The 21,635-nt window shown below is 36.5% G+C and overlaps 1 long non-coding RNA gene and 1 pseudogene across 1 annotated transcript; one reads left to right on the plus strand and one right to left on the minus strand.

Moving 5' to 3' along the window:
- The first annotated feature begins 256 nt into the window (after nucleotides 1-256).
- On the plus strand, nucleotides 257-2,137 carry LOC148034699 (uncharacterized). The gene is made up of 2 exons (XR_015691210.1): nucleotides 257-499; nucleotides 2,006-2,137. It is a non-coding gene; the product is annotated as an uncharacterized LOC148034699 (long non-coding RNA).
- An 8,646-nt stretch (nucleotides 2,138-10,783) lies between these two features.
- On the minus strand, nucleotides 10,784-20,660 carry LOC148034700 (uncharacterized; annotated as a pseudogene).
- Between the last annotated feature and the right edge of the window lie 975 nt (nucleotides 20,661-21,635).

Here is a 21,635-nt window from a genome sequence, read left to right on the forward strand (position 1 = left end):
GCCAACCATTCAAAATTCAGGCCTGTCTCTACGTGGTTAGGATGAGATTGTCATACATTAATGGCGTGACAGGGTGTGGATAACTGTAGGAGTCGGAGGATATACCCTAAGGTCCAAGTCATGACTCATGAAGTCGGGCCTCTCTCTCTCTCTCTCTCTCTCTCAAACAAGAGCTACGATCGATATTCGTCGTTACAGCGCAAGTCTTCTTTTGGTTTCTAGTTCTACACTCCTCCTCCTCCTCCCCTCCTCCTCCTCCTCCTTCTCGACCGTGTATTGAAAGACCATGGACGCATGCAGTAGCGGGTGCATGGAGGCGGTGAAAATTATATCGGAGGATGATGGCGGCTCGATTTCCATCGTCATCCGGAGCCCCAAGAGAGCCGGCATTCTACCCCGATGCCTCCAGCTAATGGAAGAGCAGCCAGGCCTCAATGTCGTCTCTCTCCATGTGTCCTCCGACACCCAATGCTACCTGCAATCTATCAAGGCCAGTCTGGTGAGATCTCTCTCTCGCGGACACTCATGAAACGCGCATGGTGTACAATACACATATGCAAATGCATACATATAACACACACGCGCATGCACACATATATATACACAGCTTTGGCTCCATGATCAACCAAAGAAAAGGCTCCAGCCTCCCTAGCTTATGTGCCTCAAAGATGAGAGGTTTGGCATGTAAGCATAAATGAGGCTCATTCTCCATCTTAATACTTGCTATAAAGTATGTGTGTATATGCATGTACTCATGTATTTCTATGATATATGTTATGCATGCGTGTAGGATAGAGGCACACGTAAACGCATACAAATATGTATATATGCTTGTGTTTAACTATAATCCACCATATTCAAAATACATTTAAGTTCAACAAGGACTTCCTTCTTCCTCCAATGTGACTAAAAATCAACTCTAAGTTTTTTTGGGTGTTTCCCAATTTGCATCATATACCATAAACTCTACTTGATCATTGTAGTTTGAACCTTCTTTAGTAGTTGTATTCTTCATTGTTCTTGTAGACTCAGTTCATTACTTTACCAAGAGAAAACCTTCTCTATAGTTTATTTGAATACAAATCAATAAATATTAGTAAATTTTCCATTACTCTTTATGTGAAATATTCAAGCCATGCTTCCAAGGCCCCTTGGGAGCCTTGAAACCATGTTTATAGGCCAATAGGTGCCATTCTATTAAGATTCAGATTGCTAGCTTGGGTGCATAGCTAATGAAACTAACACCTAGAGTGTGACCCATAGTGGCACTCTGATGTCAATCCACAACTACCAAATGTTTTCTTTTTTAGGTTTCAAGGAGACTTTAGTAAATTAATGCATGAAACATGCATTATGAGAAGCTTATGAGGTGTCAAGGGGTGGAAGCTTTGCTTCCATTAGTTCAAAAGTTGATTCTTAGAGCAACACCTTAAACTTTCACTTGGAGAAATAATAGGTTGATAATTTATGAGTAGGGCTGATCTAAGTGGCTAGTAATTATAAATTGGTTACTTTTGAGAAAAGCCAAATTTAAGCTTTGAAAGCTCAACATAATTTCAAGAAATTTTCAAGTATGTTTCATAGTATCCAAGTTTATGATATACATTAACATATTAAATTGATTTATAAGGTGTGCCCTGATTTAAAGGTTTTCAAGGATTTACCAGTAAGCTACATCCATATGTTAAGGAATACCAAGAGATATTAGGAGATGAAACATATGCTTATGACTAGCTCTTCCAAGGCATATACTCTCTTAGCACCACCAAAATTAAAGCTTCAAAGAAAAAATAGTTAATTTGTACAAAAGTTGGTCAAATGCAAACTTTCCTAATTTTATGATTAATTTAGCTAGGAATGCATCCAATGGAAATTTGTATTGTTCTTTTCACTATTGATACATAAGCTATATATAGTTTGTATGAATATTTTGAGAATATTTTCTTCACATGTCCTCCACATATCCAAATATTTCTTATTGAATTATGCTTCTTTCCGATTGTAGGGTCTTACTTCAAAAGTTGAACTACAATGCTTGAAGGAAAAGCTTGAAGATATGATGAGAAAATAATTGGGCATTATTTTCATTATTAATTTCAAAGGTTATGCAAAAAAACATCTATGGGCTCAAGAAAATATAGGTTCTTTATTCCTAGAGAAAAAAATCTATTTTTCTCTTAGAAAAACAACAATTTGATCATTCAAGAGCAGCAATGATCTTAATGGGTACTACTTGTAAATATGATAATCTTGAGTACTTGTAAATCTAGTAATGATCTTAATTATATGTATTTGTAATTATCTTAGTGACTTGTATTTGTAAGTTTTGTAGTAGCTAGTTTGGATGATCATAATTGCTAATATTATGTAGAAATGTTGTGTCTTTTGAGAAAAACCAAAGGTTCGAATGATTTATGACTTTGATACTTTGTTTCCCTTTGATAAATTTAATCAACCATTTCAAGGATGTGTTTGAAATGCAAGAAATGTAAAATCGAAATATTTCAAATAATTTATAAGGTGTCCCTTATACCTTTATTTTAAGTTTTCCAAAGATTTACCAATATGAGGAAAGGATGTGTCAAGATCTTCAGTGATTCTAAGAGGTAGATCCAAAAGTTATTGAGGGATGAAATATATGCTTACATGTACTACATTATTTGGCATCAACCTATCTTCTTTGAGAAAAAATGAATGAAAGAAGTAGGCATTGGTAATAAGGATTGGATAACGAGTTAGAGTACAACAATAGATTCTCTTTATAAGTCCGCATCTTATTTACTACTTCCATACGGAACCTACATAAACACTCGATATTTAAGTTTGAGTTATGTAGAATAAAAGGCATGTGAAGTTATTGGAGATGTACATGCTTGGAGAACCATGGAGTGATGTTTGGTAGTTCCTGAATTTCAACTCTAGTTTGAATGCTATTGAGAAGCCAACTAGGACATCCCCATAAAGGAAAACAATCCTTCCACTTCCCATGCATACACCTTACGAATTATTTAGCTATCTAATTACCTATCACAACTAATTGATACATCCAAAATCATCTTCCTTAATTAACTCATTAAGCACATGTAAGACATGGGTTGATTCACATACATGAACTCACTAACACAAAGACAATTGAATAAGTCTCTTCTCAAAACAATTCTTATTGCACTCAATAAGGAATACATTACTCCTAGCCATCAATATCCTATCCTAACCAATAAATGAAGCACACAACTATCCAAACAATGGGCCAAAAACCACCCCAAAATCATGCATCCACTAACCTATCTCCTAACTAGTATGGGAATCTTTTGAGCCACTCTAAGCTTGCAAAGCACTATTTCCTTCCTACACATCATGATAGTCTCCCTAGAGCTCCTCTAGCTCATCATCCTCCTTAAGTAAACTGGTCATACTTGTAGAGAGCCAAATCCTAGCACCCAAGTCGAAATAAGATCTTAGTGGAAAAACTTCACAAAGTGCCTAGGGATAGCCACTGTAGTGAAAACCAGGAACTTGGAGATAAGAGGATATTGTGCACAATAAGAGAAAGAGAGAGAGGCAATATAGAAATGGAGTGAATTGCGGTTAAGCATTTCATTTCCAGTAGTTGTATATATACATGGTACATTAAATGAGGTAGGTAAACTTCATCTCTAATTATCTGAGATATTTACAAAGTGGATATCTATGGGATCCTTTTGTCCACATATTGGCTTATCCTTATCTTATCCAAAACTTTTATCCTTATCCAGAACTCTTATCCTTACATCCCCCCTCAAAGGATTCCATAGGAGATCTATAGAGAAATAAAAGATTACATTCAATTTGTCAATTCAGTTATAATATTTTTCCCTCCCCATCAAATCATGCAAAGGATTTACATGGCAATTTCATGCTTCAAGTGGGGAACTGATTTGGTGAGGAAATCAACAGCATTATCACGTGATGGTACATATTGAAGGATGGCATGGGAATTTTCAACTAATTTATGTACAAAATGATATCTCATTTTAACATGGCAGAGTTTAAGACTTAATTTTGGGCCTCAAAGGGCATGGATTGATGCTTTTTTGTCGGTGAAGATGGAAATTTGCTAAGGCTGATATCCAAAGATGATATCTTCCAAGAGTTTCTTTAGGTAAATTATTTCCTGGGTAGCCATGCTACATGCCACATACTCGGCTTCCGTAGTAGAAAGTGCTATAGAGTGTTGTTGTTTAGTGCTCAAAGAGATGGGACCTCCGACTAGAGTAATGATAAAACGAGTGAGAGATCTACCTATAGCAATGTCACCACACCAATTTGCATCAAAATATGCTCTTAAAAGAAAATCATTGCTATGTTTTGTAAAACATATCCCCACATTTGATGTTGCCTTGAGATATCATAAAAAACCTGTTTCAGTTGTTTCCAATGTTCATAAGTGGACTAATGCATGACCTTGGAAAGAATAAGTCCTGCATAAGATAAATCTAGATGGGTACAAGTAATTAGATATCTAAGATATCCAAGTACTTCCATATAAGGGATAGTCTCCATTTCATGAGCTTGCTTAGTTGAAAGAGAATGGGATGAGGATGGATTCAATTGGAGATTTTGGGCAAGTGGAGTGACCATGGGATTACAATTTAGCATGGAGTAACGAGAGAGGATAGACATAATATAGGTATGTTGATGCATTTTGATGGATGTGGTTGGCTGTTCAATTTCAATGCGAATACAATAGTACATAGGACCATAGTCTGTGATAGCAAACTGTGAAGAGATGATAGATTTAGCTTTGGACATGGCATGAGGAAAGTTGGTAAGAATGGGAATGTCATCAACATAGAGGCCTAGGATAATGACGATGTTGCTGTGAAGAAGAGTATAAATGTTATGATCTATTTCTAGCCATGGAAAGACATGGTGTATTAAGTGAGAATGAATACAAGTGTACCATTACCTTGGTGTTTATTTTAGGCCATAAAGAGCTTTATGCAATAAACAAGCATGTGTAGGAAATTTTGGATCAATAAAGTTTGGTGGTTGAGACATATAGATTTTCTCTTCTAGGTGACCATGTAAGAAGATAGTTTTGACATCAATATGGTGAAGAATTAATTTGAAATGAGTAGCTATGGAGAGTAATACCCATAAGGAGGTTATAGATAGTACGGGAGAAAATGTACTTCCGTAATGGAGGTCTTCAATTTCCTCGAAACCATAAGCTACAAGTCAAGCTTTATACTTGTCAATAGAGCCATGTGATTTTAGCTTTTTGCAAAGTACCCATTTGTAGCTGATTGCAGATTCTCCAGGACGAAGGGGAACCAATGTCCAGGTGTTGTTGTTGTGAAGAGCCTTTTATTCATTGAGCATTGTAGCTAGCCATTGAGAGGCTTCATGACTTTGAAGTGCTTGAGTGACAAAAGGGCAGATTGGTGACTTGAGAATAGTGATTGGAGGTGAATCTTGAGCTTGTCCAAGGGCACGAAGGGCAATATTGGCTTGAAGATGAAGGTCATGTAAGCTTTTGGAGCAAGGAGTTGGTTGTGACTGTACCTCATCAATGTCGGAGTTGGAAGAGCTGAATAGAGTAATGGGCATTGATGGGGAAGTTGGAGATGGAGGCCGAAGAGTGGTAACAAAGAGAGCAATAGGGGAAGAATTGGTTGAAGTGGAAGACATTGCTGCTATACGAGCAGATCTTCAAAGTTTGTGTCCTTCAGTGGAAGATGATGGAGCTAATTTCTGAGAGGAGTTGTTGAGAATAGCAGAATTTTCTTGAGGATATTGGACTTGTGGGAATGGAAGAGCATGAGCTTGTTTAAATAGAGCTTGAGCCGTGGAGAGGGTGCTAGGATTCTTAGTAAGAGAGAGAGTATCATTCTGAGTGAGATGAGATGGATAATCAGTAGGGTGGCTCTACTAAACGTAGCTCTTTTTTCGTGTGGTTGCTGATGACCAGGTGACCTAGTTGCAGTAAACAATGGTGGAAGCTTCTGTGTGGCATGGATTGAAGGCGCCATTTGTTCTATTGTGTCCTTCTCAACTGGCGTGATTTGCACTGCCAAATCAAGCACACCAGGTTACATTCATTTGTATTTTTTGTTGATGAGCTGTAATCTAAGTTATTAAGGTTAGTTTTTCTTTTAATTTTGGGCTTGTCCATATGTGACAGATGAGTTGGACCAGTCTAAATGAGATAAGGTAAATGATAATGGTGAAGAGCATGGATGGAGAGAAATAAGAAGAGATGATTTTATAGAAGATACGATGGGCCATGATTGAGCCATGTCAAATGCTGGAAATGTGTTATCATAAGAAACAATGGGATAAAGTGTGAGAGATTGAGAGTGTGTGGTGTTAGAGCTTGCGGGAAGGAGATTAATTTCATGAAATATGGTGCTTCTACAATAAATAAAAACCTTGTTGTGTGGATCGTACAATCTATAGGCTCTGTGACCATGGGGCTCACCATATCCCATAAAAATTAATTGTGTGGCTCTAGGAGAGAGTTTGGATTTGTGATCCTTGTTGACAAGAAAGGCAATGTATACAAAGACATTTAGATGTGATAGGTTAGGAGGGTGACCAAACCAAAATCCATAAGGAGTGTTATTATATAGAGAGTTTGAGTACAACATGTTTTGAAGATATGTTGTTGTAGCAATTGCTTCCTCCCAGTATTCTCTTCCTAGACGAGCTAGTGATAACATAGCTCTTGAGGAATTTAGTAGAGTACGATTCTTGCATTTAGCAACTCCATTTTGTTATGGATGATGTAGTATGGTAAACTCATGTTGAATGCCAAAGGCTTTTCAATAATCTTCAAACTCATTTGAAGTATATTCTCCTCCATTGTTTGTATCAAGAGCTTTGAGTCGTAACTCGTGCTTATTTTCAATGGGTTCCTTATATTCTTAGAACTTGGAGAAGACTTGGAACTTCCTTGTGAGAAAATATACAATAATGTATCTTGAATAATCATCAATAAGCACCATAAAGTGTTTTTCTCTAGTGAGAGATACAAGATTGATAGGACCACAAATGTCGGAGTGTACTAATTGAAGAGATTGAGTTGTAATGGAGTAAGATTTGGGATAAGCAAGATTTGTAGCTTTGCTAAGAGCACGAGGTTGACAAAACGGAAGTTGAGAGAGGGAAGGTGGAATCCTACGGACAAGTTTATTGTGAATAAGTTGTTGGAGAACATTTTGAGAGGCATGACCAAGTATAGAGTGCCATAGGAGTGTGTTCTGTGGTGTACTTGTGAGTGAAGTAGAGTTAACCACAGTCAAAACAAATTGACTAAGCTTTACTTTCTCTAAGGCATTCCTTTCCATGCTACACACGTAGGAGTCATCGTGGTGGTAACTTCTCTTGTCTCAAGTTTCCTAACAGACATTGTTCTTATTGCAATAGAAATGGTCACACTACAAATGATTGCTAGGCAAAACAATATGATGAAGAACATGGTATTACAAATAAACAACTATGTTTATCCAGAGACTATTTTCCTTGTGACTATTGCAAAAAGAGCAATCATCCAACCTATCTATGTTTTAAGAGGCGTTTTGATTCAGATCATAATAGAGCATATGTTGTTACACATGATAGCACTACTGAAGAAGAAAATTGTGTGAGTTCTTCAATCTCTTTGGAAATGATATTTCATATTCGTGATGGATCTCTTTTTATTATTGATTCTGGTGTTACAAAAAACATGACATATCAATCCCAATGGTTACATAATTATCATTCTATTCCCATCAAGAAATTGGTTTATCTTGTTGATTGTGAGACAACCTATCAAGTCAAAGGTATAGCTGATTTATATCTCACTACTCTTTCTTCAACAAGAATTCTACATGGAGTTTTACATGTCCAAGTATCCCATTGAGAAAGACGGCCAAACCATAGATTTTTCTCCTTGAAATGGTAATCTTTTTTAGGTATATTCAAATGAAGATGTTGAAAATATTGTTATAGCTCCTAGTGATCTTAATTGCAAAATATGACATCCTCACTTTGTTCACTCTGATTTTTCTAAGCTTGTCAATCTTTATTGGCTTGACTTTGTTTACGATATGGAATTCAAAGCTCGTCCTCATATGGGTGTTTGTGAATATTGTATACTTGGAATGCATTTTTGCAAACCCTTTTCCATTTCCACCACAACTCATTCCAAAGGTTTTCTTGATCTTATTCACACTGATATTTGTGGACCTTTTCCTCCATCGAAATCTCAATATCGGTATTTCATGACTTTTATTGATGACTTCTGAAGATACACCACTATTTTTCTCTTGAGACAAAAATAAAAAGCTTCATTGTCTTTTAAGAAATATCAAAAAGCTACAAAACTCCACACTGGTCATCGCATCAAGAAACTTTAGAGTGATAATGGTGGAGAATACATTTCAAATGATTTTGATGATTATTATCATAATCATGGTATTCATCATGAATATATGATTCCGTACTCTCCTCAAAAAAATGGTATTGTTGAATGTAAAAAAAAGACTATCCTCAATGGTTTGTGATGTATGCTCATTCATTCTAGCTTATCTCAATGTTTCTAGGCTAAAGTAGTCTTAACAATAGTATTTGTGCGAAATCATCTTCCTACAATTGCTCCTTCTAGTAAAATACCAATTACTACTTAGACAGGTGAAACTCCTTCTATTTCATATCTTCAAACTTTTGGATGTATTGCTTATATTCATGTACCCAATTACTACTTAGACAGGTGAAACTTCTTCTGTTTCATATTTTCAAACTTTTGGATGTATTGCTTATATTCATGTACCCAATTACTACTTAGACAGGTGAAATTCCTTCTGTTTCATATTTTCAAACTTTTGGATGTATTGCTTATATTCATGTACCCAAAGAGACTCGCAAAAAAACTTGATCCTCTTGGTTTGAAAGTTACTTTCATTGGACATTCAAATTTTTCTAAGGGATAAAAGTTTTATGATCCATCTTCCAAGAAGGTAATCATATGTTGTGATGCTATTTTCAATGAGCAACTTATGGGCAACACATGGTCTTAGGAGGATACTAGGTAGACGTGGTCACTAAATTGATGATACAAAGTCATTACTCACTTCTGTTATTTTCTATATGACGATGAATCTCCTTCACGGGATAATGTTGACTTTTCAAATCAAGATTCACAACCTACACCTATTATTGATGATGATGACCTTAACATTGATCTTCCAATTGATAATCAGCATGGTACTTATCATTTTTATTATGCTGATATTTTTGAGGATGCTCCTAATATTTGTGAAGACCCTGTCTCTTATAGTGATGCCATGTCATCCCCACAAAAGGAACAATGCCAGGAGGCCATGGAAGCTGAGTATGAATCTCTTCTCTCTAAAGGTACATTGGTTCTAACTGAGTTACCACCTAGGCGTACTTCCTATTAAATGCAAGTGGGTTTATAAGACTAAAACAAAAGCACATGGAACATTTGAAAAATTCAAAGCAAGAATAGTTGTCCAAGGTCTCTCACAAATTGTAGGAGTTGATTATCAAGAAACTTTCTCACCTGTTGTTTGTATTACCAGTATATTCAGGTCTTGTTAGTTTGTGCTGTTGAGTTTGATTTGGAGGTGCTCCAAAATGGATATGAGAACTAATTTTCTTAATGGTGATTTAAAGAAAGAGATATGCATGGAGTAACTGAAGGGATTTGTAGTCAAAAATGAGGAAATTTGTAAATTTGTCCTTGAAAATCGGGACGAATGAAAGCAACAGATCCAATGTAAAATGCATAGGAGTATTCAACAACTCTTCAAATAATGCTCTTGATGACAATTTGGAATTCTCTACCTTCTTAGATTGATTTTTCTTTTCCCTTGAAGTCATCTCTTCTTGTCCTAACTTCTCAATCTCCTCAGCAGCCTCATCTATTTCCTCTTTCTACTTCTCCCAATCCAAAGGTGGTTTAATCCTTGCTTTAGCACGCGTGACTGCCAATACATCTGGATTCCCTAACTGACAATGAGAACAATCACACTGTGGAAAAAAATCTACTGTCACCTGATTTGCCCCATGATCATGAGAAACTTCAACATCTATCAAATTACTTTGAGGTTCCTTATCCACTTTCCCTTATTGCATAGGTAGTGTATGTAATTGTGGCAACTGCTCATTTGGTATTTGTTGATTCCAGCTATGCTAATTCCACCCTTGTTGATACCAATTTTGTTGATTCCATTTTTGTGGTTGTTGCCAACTCTACTGTTGTGGCCAACCTTGCTACTGGTTCCAGTTTCCTTCCCAAGGTCTAAAATTTTGAAATCCGCCAAACCTCAGTCGATATCCTTGGTTGAAATTTCCTCTAAATGGACTATTTTGATTAAAAGGTGTTTGCCATCCAAAAAAATGTTGTTGTTTCTACCATCCCTGATTATTAAATATCTTCTACTATCCTGTAGCTTCCAGAAATACTTCACTTGCTTGTGCCATATTTTGTTGGATCTTTTGCTAAATCCTCTCTGGGATTAGTCCTCTAAAATTTGGATTATACCAACAGTTGGTGGTGTTGTGCCCATCCTTGTCATAAATGTCAGAATGAGTCTTCTTGCTACCCATTGACACCCATTTCCTTCAACTTCTTCTCAACCATCTTCTCAACTGAGTCTCCCTTTATCTTGGATTTGGACTTCTTTTTAAATTTCTTCTTATGCTTCCTCTTCCTATCCTCTTTTTCTAACTCTGAATCGGAATCAAAATTTGAATTGCTACTAGTCTCTAAATTAAAATCCGAATCTGTATCTTAATTTGCATCGGAATCTGAATTAGAATCGTCATCACTATTGTTATCTGCAAACTTTTTCTTCTTCCCCTTTGTCTTATTTTTTTCCCTCTCTTGAGAACTCTTCTTGGAAGTACTGAGATTTGACACTCCAAACCTTTGCTTTGCTCTTTTAGCAGTTTCCACCCATGCATCCAATCCTGCTCCTACATCTACACCTGCAACTACATTCCACAATTCTTTGTGAAATCCCTTCATGTAATATTCGGCCAACATTTCATCTATAGGCCTCTCATTAGAGCTATAAGCCTCTTCAAATACTGATTGAATTTCTGTGTGTAATCTTCCATAAACATTTTCTTTTGCTTGATCTTCTTAATCTTAGCAAGCACATCATTGGGAGTCTTCTCCTTTTGAAACCTATTCAGAAATGCATTTCTCAATGCAATATAATTTGCAAAATGACCCACATTATAACTACTCAACCAGTGCATTGTTTTCCCCTCAAATGTCACATGGAATTGTTGCATCTTGGCTTGTGCGTCATACACTCCATCAAATCCTCTGGCCTGCCACCTTGTCTCAAATTGAGCTACATGGCAATCAAGGTCTTGTTTAGACTTCCCTGAATAGGTCCTGAACTTGACATGTAAATCTGCTCTAGGTGCTGCTTCCATATTCCTTAGCGTATTAGGGGTCAAATTCCCTATTGAGGATGATGATGATAATATTGGTAATGGAGGTCGTGTTGGTATGCTACCTCCAATTCCCAAAGGGTCAAACTCCAACCGCCTATATTTAGAACTGTCGCTTTGCATTCCACTACATTCACCTCTTGCATGCCCTTCTGCACGCTGGTCATTCTCTTACTGCTACACCCTTCGTTGCCATGCTACCAACCTTGTGAAATACGAATGAACACACTATTGTGAAGTCTTCAGAGTGAATTATCATTCAGCATCTGACTTCCAAGAAATCATAACTCCCACTGTAACCACCATCATAACTACTGCTCGCACCTTCTTGGCACTCATCCCCCTTAGAAAAGAGAGAAAACTCAACCATGAAATCAAATCACAACACCGTGATTAGTAGTGTATAATGGTTACTCAACCAAGTAGTTTCTGCAATAGACTTTCACAATTCAGTGTGACTTTTGCCCTGACTAACATAAGAATATTGCCTATTGCACAAAACATCATTTAAACTACACACACATCTTTAACTGAACATTGCTGCACTGAACTTCTTCTTAAAGACCAATATACACACATAATAATATTGAGATAGATAAGAAGACAGAATGTAAATTGCAGACTACATTTTTCATATCATAATTCTACCATAGCCTTCATAACTTCCACCCCTTGCATCCACCTTATATAACTATATATGGTTGTTCAATTGAAAATCCAAATGTCCATTTTTCACTTCCTAAGATATAGAAAAGTCACCATACATTAGCTAAGGTTCATAGATATGACAAAAATAATCCACCTAAGGCACTTGCCCTTATACAAAAAATATTTCTTGCAGACTTCATCATGAGCTTAGTGTATCAAAAGATTGATCTCTTTCTTACAAAACAATCTTCACGAGCTTGGTATCAAAAGATTGATCTCTTCCTTAGAAAACAAGGTTTTATCTCTTGTTGTTCAGAGCCTAACTTATATCTCAAGCGGTATTGCAATTATAGTTTTGTTATTCTTGCTCTAAACGTGGATGATACCATACTTGCTCCTAAAAATCTCAACTTCCTTCAACATGTAAAGAAGGCTTTATCTTTTTCCTTTGACATGGTGGATCTTGGAGACATATACTCATGTCTTGGTATTCAAATTCAATGCTATGGAGAAAAGGGTGTTTTATTACTACATCAAACAAAGTCCATTGAAGATATTATTTAGAAGTTTGATTTGGGTTCTATACATCCTACTAGTACTTGTCTTGTGAGCTCTACCAAAAACTCTTGCTTTCTACAAAATGATGGACAATTAGTACTACATCAATCTCATTGGATTTTTTCAAATTGTTGGCTTAAATTCTTACCTTGACATTCTTTTCGCTGCAAATTTTCTTGGACAACATCTTAGTTCTCCATGCCTTAAACATTGGTCTGCAACTAAAGGAGTTTTGAAGTATTTGAAAGGCACTAAAGATTTTGGGTTGGTTTAGTAAGGTCTCACTTATCTATGCATTCTACAAGTGGAATTTGTTTCTTTATCAATGGTTATCTTGTTTCTTAGACTAGTAAGAAACAACATTGTGTTGTTATTTCCACGACAGAGGCTGAATATGTAGGTGCATCTTTAGCGGCTCGAGAGTTTGTATGGCTTTGACAAGTTCTATTTGGTATTGACCATCCTCCGCTCTCTAGAATACCTCTTCAATGTGATAACCAAAGTGCTATTAGTCTTGCTAAAGACTATGTTCAACATAACAAGTCTAAAACTATTGTAGTGCATTATCATTAATATGTTTGATATAAAGTAAAAAAAGGAAGGATCATGATTGAACATTGTCCAAGTGATCATTTGCTTACAAATATATTCATCGAAGGACTCAATGAAGCCCGCTTCACTCTATTGTGCTTGGAACTTGGAGCTATCTCAACTTCAATAATCTATTATGACATTGTAGTGCCACTGTATATACTCCTTCTAGGCACCATACACTTCAAATATGCACATACACCCTCAGACCTCTTGGTCATCTTTGTACATAGATATTTAATTTCACTTCACATGCACGGATTAACTGTACATATACACAATAATCCTTCTTGATCATGTTTGTACATTTGTATATAGGAGCTCAGTTTTTTTCCTTGTGCTCCCTAAGGGTTTTTTCATCCTTAGCTAGAGACCTTTGTTTGAGTGGGGGTGTTGGAGCTATATACAGCTCACCCTATCTAGACTAGGTCTCACCTATATATATATAGATTGTGATCAATATGAAAGTCTTTGGGAGTGTATATGGTGTGTCTCTTCTCTTTCTCTTGCATCTCTACATATATTCTCTCTCTAGATCTCAAGCGTCACATCCTTCCATGAGGAATTTCTAGTACCTCGAGCGATAGAGAGGTTTGTGCGCATACATGTCACACAGATGATCACATGCGTACAAGGCAATCAAGAGTGGTGCTTCAAAAACCAAGTGACTGGATATAGAGGATTTGTGGAGACTAAGGGAGAAGGCCATAGAGTCTCTAGGACAAATGGCAACAACAATGAGAGATAGCGAGGGAAAAATTGGAGGTAGGGGTCATGCATCATTTGAGGAGTGGTAGCCATAGAACTTATTTGGAGGATTTGGTAAGTTTTCTTTTGGTTGTTCTCACTCTCTTATTTGGAATACCACTTTTACTAATAACCTTATTTCTAATAATGCTATTTTTTTAATCTCTGGTTACTTATATTGTATAGTCTGTTTGATGCTCCTTTGCATTGGAATGAGCTCTCAGATGGTGAGGAACTGTACAATTGCTTGGATTGATGGCGTGCACATCCTTTACTTTTTTGGCCCTATGATCCATGCAAGCTCTTTCCATATAGAATTTTTGGATATATTTCCTGTCCTTTGTATGGACTTACATATTGCAATATCTATAGATACATTTCCTCGTTTATTTTCAACTCTCCTCTCTATTGTTCATGTAGTTTTATGAGTTTTCATCATTAATCTTGTATTTATTTGAATATTGAGTCAAGGACTCTTTTTTTCCATCATCTTATGATGCATGTGCCTCCATGAGCATTGTGTACTCAGTTTTTTATTGCCTTTATGAAACAATGTTCGGCATATGGTTCTAAAAGATGGCAAGGAAGTCAACTAATTTCTTTTTTCCTAGAATTGTCACTATTAGCATTGGTATTTTACTAAATGCATTGCTATTAGCATAAGTAAACATGTGAAAAAGTGTTGTTATTTGTGTTGCAAAGAACCCTTGGACTCCTAGTGAGAATGCTTAATGATCAAAACCAAGAAGTTCTAGATGAGAAGAAGCTTAAAAACCTGAGGAGAATAGTTCCAAAAGTGTAAAAAACCCTATTTCGAGCTAGTCACTCTTCATGGGTGTGAAACCGTTTAAATCTAAATTGGTTTGATGGAAAAGAAAACTAGTCCAGTGAGAATAGTGTGAACTTACAAAAGTGAGTGAGTTAAATCATTGACAATCATTGACCTAAAAGCTTATGCTTTTAGAGAAACAACAAGTCTATTAACAGATGAAAGGAATGAAGAATGCCCAAAATTGCATGCTACCTTTGAGGCCATTTTGGATGATGACGACACATTTAAGCCGCTTTTTGGACTACAAAAAGTAGGGTGGAAATAGTAGTACACTTGCTCTCAATTATAAGGGTGAGTCAAAATCGATAAGAGCTTTGCTAAAAGAAAGCCAAAAGCTCTCTTAGAGCTACATAAGTTGGACACAACTCAATGAAATAATGTTTGAAGCTTTTTTCTTTCTTGGAATGCTACTAGAGAAGATGAGAGCAAATAGAGAACTCAAAATTCATTAGGAAAAGGGGATCAAATGCATGGAAAGTCTTGAGTTTGCCCAATATAAATTAGTGGATATCTGAAATAGAGAATATGTAGGCTATAAATAACCCCAAATCTACTTGTGAAAGGATTGGGAAATTAGAGAGCTAAAGAGATCTTTTGTGTTGAGATAATAAAGAGGAAAGATTTGGGTCTAAATTGGGTACCTTAGCCTAGAAGGATACTTGATAAAGTCAAATTGGTAGAGATTCTACATACTTTTAGTTCAAATTTATTGAAGGTCTTGCAAAAATGATTATTCTTGTCTTCTAAGAGTTACTTGAGGGTTTCTTACCATTGTACAAAGCTTTAATATTGAAGTAAAATATTTTTTTCTCTAGTGGCTAACTATTCCGATTATCTTTTGTCTTCCATCTTGTCTAATTCAGAACCCCCATAGCTTGTAGCTATTTGTGAACCTCCTTCACATCACACCTAGGTCCTCTCGGCACTTTGCACTAGTTTTCTTTTGGTGCTTTGCACCATTTTTACCTTGCTTCCTCACACAAGGTTGGGAGCACTAATATTAGTAGCACTTAGTGCATTTCACATCCTATTGCATGTTGATTAGACACATAGGTTCAATTGGGAAGGTGGAACCACATTATCAAAGAGACCATTCTTGTTTGTATATGGAAGGAAGTAGATGGAAATGAGAGGAAAATTCTACTCCATAGCCTCAAGTTGAAGGGTCCTTGCCACAAACACAAAGAGAGAGAGAGAGAGAGAGAGAGAGAGAGAGAGAGGGAGAGAGAGGGAGAGAGAGAGGATTGAAACCTTCACACTTGTCATGGGGGAGACCTTAGGTGAAAGGAAAGGGACCTAGATACAAAAGCTAACCCACACACGCCCCTAATTCATGATTGAAGTAGCATGTAGCTATGTTATATCCACCTACAAAATTTTAAGATAGATAGATAGACAGAGAGAGAGAGAGAGAAGGGTCCATATTAGAGACAAAAGAGAAGGATTTGTATGCAGCTCAAGAGCACTCAAAGAAGAGAGATTGGGAAAGACAAGGAGGGCACTCAAGATTTATGGGGAATGTGGGAGGGTGATATGTGGCGCTTTGCCCCACAAGGTGACTAAAAAAGATGTGCATAATAATATTAGATGTTAGAGGATACATTTTTTTGTGTGCCCATGCGTGGATGTGTGTATACACACACATACACACATACTATAGTAATACTAATTAGTTTTCCCATTACAATTGGCATTGGCTTACTTGCACACACACACACACACACACACACACACACACACACACACACACACACACACACACACACACACAGATCCACCATTGCCCTTGCTGCTAGTTGTGCTCTCTAGCTACTACACCGAGTGTTGGTATGCATATTACCCATACACATTGAGCTTAAAATCATACATATATTTGACAACCTATAAATATATTGAGAATTACTTTCTCTCTCTCTCTCTCTCTCTCTCTCTCTCTCTCTCTCTCTCTCTCTCTCTCTCTCTCTCTCTTTGTGTCTCTTTGTCCAGGTCATCCATTGGTGACCAATGCAAGTGCCTAACACTACCGTATGAGAGGGATAAAGATAGAGAGAATGTATGTGTATGTGCATGTTTGCACACACACATATGTGCACACATGTATACAGGCATGTGCAGATGCAAGTCTTGTGGTTTTAGTTTCTATAATTGTATGGGTGACATTGTGAGTTTTAGTTGAGAGAGAGAGAGAGATGCAACAACTCCACATTCCCATACTCTCTCATTCATTTATGTGGCCAACACAAATTTAAGGCCAATATTAAATATTTTACAAAGTTTTCTTCATCAAAGTTGCATAAATTACTATGGTCATGTTATGTTAAGAAGATAGATCATGAAATGTTTCACAAAATTCAATATGCACAAACAACTAGCTGGATGTTGTTAGAACACAAAAGCCTCTTCACAAATCAAATACTCTAATCTTAGTATTTCAAAGAAAAATAATAGAATATACGAAAGCTAAAATATTTGCTTGCTTCTATGATTGATATTAGCTTACTTAGTTGGCTTCCAAGAACCAAATACTACTCAAAGAGAGAGAGAGAAAGAGAGAGAGAGAAAGAGAGAGAGAGAGAGATTGCTTCTATATATATGGTTTTGTTCGTTGAGTGCATCTTGCAAGTTCAAAAACTAATAAATATCTAAATACCAAGGAGTCTACTTGCACAACATTCGAGAAAGGTTTTACTTGAAACATTAGAGGAAGTCCAAATTGTTTCCAATCAAACTATGGTCAATTGAGTTTGCTTTCTAGCCATGATGCTAAGGTATCTTCTCATATGTGCCAAGGTGTTTGACAAATATTGTAAGATAGTGAAATAGAGGGCCTCGAAAAAGCTTCAAGTGAAAACTCATTTTCTACAAAATTTGGACCTTCAAAAGTGTATGAAAATTGTTTAAAATAACACTCATCAATGCTATTTAGAGCTCTTAAAAAAATTTGCATTTTTTTCACATTAAAATTTCATAATGGCATTTTATGCTATACATATCAAAGTACTTTTCATGAAAGTTTTAGCCTAATAAAATGTATTTTGATATGGTTTTGATTAGAAATACTAAAAGATACTAACTTTCTACAAAAATGGTCTTAAAGGAGGACATAGAAGTGTACACTTCTACAAAAATGGTCTCAAAGGGGACATATGAATATACTCTTCCTAGCTTGTTTTCACTGTTTTTTCTTTTTTCATATAGTAACTTTTATAGATCACATTTCATAAAACTATTTCTTGCTAATATTTCTCATTTATGAGAAATGAGATTTTTTATAGAGGGTCCAAATTGCTACAAAAGTAGTTTTTTTGTTGCAAGACTAGTGTTAAATCAACAAAAAAGATAGGGTGTAATAATTCAACAGGCGTAACATTTTGTAGGGGGAGGGGGACCCACTCTATGTAATGTCAAAGATGTGGGATCTAGAGCAAGATAGATGCAGAAGCTATGGAGGTTGGAAGAGAAAGAGTGAGTTCATGAAGACACTAACAAGAGTGATTGTTACACAAGTGAATTAGGTTCCAAGATGGAGGCTTGGACTCATAAACACAATCTTGTGTATTGACTAACAACACAATATTAGTAAGTTTGGGAATCTCCCAATTCCCATTTTTTGAAGACTAAAAAGGTAGCACTCGGATAACGTGCTCATAAGTTTCTCAAAACCATGTGATGTGACCTATCATTTGAAATCGCTTGAAAAAAGGAATCTATTGAACTATAGAGCACTTGATTTGGAGTGATAGTGTTCAAGTTATGATGAATCCAAAGATTTGACCACGTGTCACAAACTTATGGGAAATTTCCATATTCCCCAACATGGTGTTTAACAATGACACAGAGACTTTACTGAAGGACAAAAGTACTATGACATTGCATTAGAAAAGAGAGAAAGTACAATGCTTTATAGGAAACTCGATGGTAGCACTTCTCCTACTATGCATATGGGATTTTAGTCTTGAGACCTCACTACTCCTTACAAAGAGATTGAAGTAGGTGTGTGATTGTAAACATCTCAATATCCCTCCTCAATCACAACCAAAAGTACAAAGCATATAGAGGCTTTAGTGAAAGCAGCACCTACAAAGTGTGGGCACACCATAAACATGGAAAAACACCAGAGGCTGTCGCAGAAAAGGCTAAAGTGTGGGTACCACAAACATGATGGATATCCAAAGGCTATAACAGGGGCCTCACAAAGTGTACAGAGGCTGTAGTAAAAGGCTTCATGAGGAGTTTACAAGTTTATGTCCGAAGCGTTAGGAAGGAAATACAAGGCTAAAAGTGTCTATTTGAATAGAAGGATTGATGAGGTTTGTCCTTCTCCTGGTGGTCTTTTTCTTCTTTAATAGCAACTAGATAGGCCTTTTGGGACCTCTTGTTAGCATGGCAGAACTTCTCGGGGTGAGTCTAGTCCTTTTGCAGAAGTCTGAGAAGAGCTGATCCTTCTTGCCTTTGTACATGTTGCCAACATATAATGCTTGTTCATCTCTAGAGGTGCTTGGTTCTTCCAAAGTTTTTAGCTTCTTTTCCTTCTTTAACAATGATGCCTTAAAAAGTAATGTTTGTAGAGTCTTCATGATGTTGTAGTTTGGATCTAGCTTACACTGCCAACCCTTGAGAAACTCTATAGTAACCATAATGGTACAAACATCACCATCAATGTTCACCTTGTGCCTTCTAACTTGCTCTACAAGCTCCTGCATGAAATCACCTGGGTGAATATTATCTCCCTCCTTTGAGCCCCATCGTTTAAAAGAATATTCAACTTCCTTGATAAAAGATGTAGGATTGGGACAAGATTGCCTTCTTGAAAAGTTCAAAGTGCACTCAATAGTTGTCCTACCATCTCCTAGAGCCACTGCCTTAAAGAACTCTAAAAGGTTGGCACTGCCTCTTTGAGACAGCTCTGTTGTCATTCCCACATCCAAGAAAATAACATGAGGCCTGGAAGGGAAGAGTTGTTTTCTTGTTCAATTTTTCTTTTTGTCAATAGGAACCAAAATATTGCAAGGGTGCATATCTATGTGAATAAAGTTATCCACCGGTAGCATTTTGAGGAGTGTATGGGGTGCCAATGTGCGCAAGAGCACTTGAGATACGGCTTTTGTGTGATAATTCAACATAACAAGAGACACACTCTCCCTGCTCATATGTTCTAAAAATGCAAGATGCACTAAAGTATAGATAGGTTTTGGAAAAGATACATCCTTCCATATCCGAAAGTTATATAACAACGTGCTCAAATGTGCTGCTTTTCTAGCTAGGTCGACTTGTGTCAACATAAAGACAACAAACTGCTACACACTTTCATCCAACCTTAGCCATCTCAGACCTTGAAAAAATGATGATAATCGAGCGACCCCATTGATGATTGTAAAGTCATGCCCAAGGACATTACTAACACCAGAGTGCCTTACTTTGACAGCCACCAGCATAGGTTTTGATTTCTTACAAGGATAACTAAAGTGTAACGTTGCTTTATGAACATGTGCGATGCTCCCTGAAGCAAGTGGTTCTTCATCAAAATCCTCAAAATTTTCATGCATCCTTTTCCCAAAAGCTCCTTCCACACTCTGCAGCATGTTGGAGAATTTGCGTGCCAGTGCCTATGTGTGCAGTCTAGAAACCTCTTTACAAATATCTCTCAGGAAAAAATCTAGTCTTGTTGCTGCCCACACTGACCCCATTTAATGAATGCTACACCTGCAAGTTCTAGAGTATGGCGCACAATATGTAACCACACTTGGCGAAACTGACTCCCTAATGAATCTGCAAATGGAGCAGTGATAAGTGCAGGCATGAAGAGAAATGTCAGGTATGTTGCTCTCATGATCTTGTGTATTGACTAACAATGACACAGAGACTTTACTTAATGACAAAAGTACTATGACATTGCATGAGAAAAGAGAGCAAGTACAATGCTTTATAGGAAACTGGATGGTAACACTTCTCCTACTGTGCATATGGGATTCTAGTCCTGAGCCCTCACTAGTACTTTACGAAGAGACCGAAGTAGGTGTGATTGTAAACATCTCAACTTGTAAATTGTTTAGATCATATGCATTCAAGGCACTTCTTTTCAGCCCATGTGATATGCTTGGATATTTATTAGTGACATCTTACTCCCCCCAGTTGAGGTTGAATAAATTTATCTCTAAAAGATATTTTAGTTTAATTTTTTTAAGTTTTAAAAGTTTTTCTATAAGGCTAGCAATATAGAGCACATTATTGTGAAAGGTATCCATTTTCATACATATAGTAAAAAAGTAACAACTCAAAGAAAAGGAAACATTTAAAGGATATAAATTATTCGGGGAACGAATTACACATATTTACATATAACTCTAAACAATAGATTCATCACATGTTGTACACTAAGTTGGAAACCTTTATTTGAAAGGAATTTGTATCAAAAGTAGTAAAAGGAGATATATTCCTATAGGTAGAAGAATGTATAGAATGCCAAAGATTACTTGATGGAGGAGTCTATGTATCAAATTTTCCAATTCATTTTTTTGTGAATGTTTCTTATATGGTTAGACCTAAGAAAACATATTAGCAATTTGGGAAACAAGTTATAGATATTAAATCATAAATTCCTTACATGTTCAATCGGATAGAACCTTTATTTGAAGGTGACTTGTATGAGAATTACTAAAGAAATTAGATCGTCCTACATTTATGACCACCTATGAAGATGACAAATCTTAAATGAAAAGGCCTTGTGTCCAAAAATGAGTCAATAAATCAAAGACTTCTATGCCGTGTTCACAAACAAGATAACTTGAAGCCAATAAAAAAC

Source organism: Lygodium microphyllum, chromosome 6, assembly GCF_053477565.2.
Source record: "Lygodium microphyllum isolate KBCC chromosome 6, Lygodium_microphyllum_v1.1.10, whole genome shotgun sequence".
NCBI lineage: Eukaryota > Viridiplantae > Streptophyta > Polypodiopsida > Schizaeales > Lygodiaceae > Lygodium > Lygodium microphyllum.